This window comes from Oratosquilla oratoria, chromosome 26 (genome assembly GCF_046742065.1).
Source record: "Oratosquilla oratoria isolate Oo_2021 chromosome 26, ASM4674206v1, whole genome shotgun sequence".
NCBI classification, from domain to species: Eukaryota; Metazoa; Arthropoda; class Malacostraca; order Stomatopoda; family Squillidae; genus Oratosquilla; species Oratosquilla oratoria.
The window spans coordinates 47,221,321-47,222,241 of NC_134802.1; positions in this window are offsets into that span (position 1 = coordinate 47,221,321).

Here is a 921-nt window from a genome sequence, read left to right on the forward strand (position 1 = left end):
TAATAATAAAACAGATGAATAATGATAAATGAAAATCAAACAAATAATAAACAGACAAATAATTACAAACAAATAAACAAATAATATAGAATAGAATAAATGACAGTCATCAAAGATGATTAAGTCAAGGTTGATGCTTTTGAAAGATTTTATGTTTTCTCTGCCTCGATCGGATACGATAAAGATCAGAAATCTGTTCGGCAGAGTCTTAAGAAAGAACAATGTTCAGTTTAAGAAGAACATCTTGCAAATGGCGTTGAAAAATGTAGCGTAGTTTCATCATAATCTCTCAAAAGATATTAACTTTCAACTTCTGCTATCCCTCCTTTATGCTAGACTCTATCGATACCTCTTTTATCACGTCTATGACTTTACCTTTGACGTGATAGGACAGAATCGATGGTTATTTGCGATGACCTTTAGAGCTGCAAAGGTCTTACAAGGACCTATTGCTGAATGTCACAAAAAGTTAGAATAATATCTTACTGAAAGAACACAAATCGCAAGCAGAACATCACCAGAACCTAACAGGACAAGCAAGCAAAACCTACAGCAATTTTATGGTGTCCAGAGAGAGAAAAAAAAATAATAATGATAATAATAATAAAAATAAAATAAATAAATAAATAAAAAATAAAATAAAATATAAATAAAAATGACGGATACACAATACAACTTCACACAAAATACAAACACAAAGAAACGTTATACAGAGCCGAGTATCCCTGGCCGGGACGGCGTGTCAGCAAGGAGAAGCCTATAGAAAGATAAACATATTCCCTTCACAGACTTTCAAGTTTTACAATCATATTTCCCCTTCTTATGTCCTTTCCAGACGCAGAGAAGACAAACACTGTAAAACTCCCCGAGGCGCCTCGTTGGAAGTGGTGTTGAAGGGCGGGGGAGGGGGGAGGGGGAAGG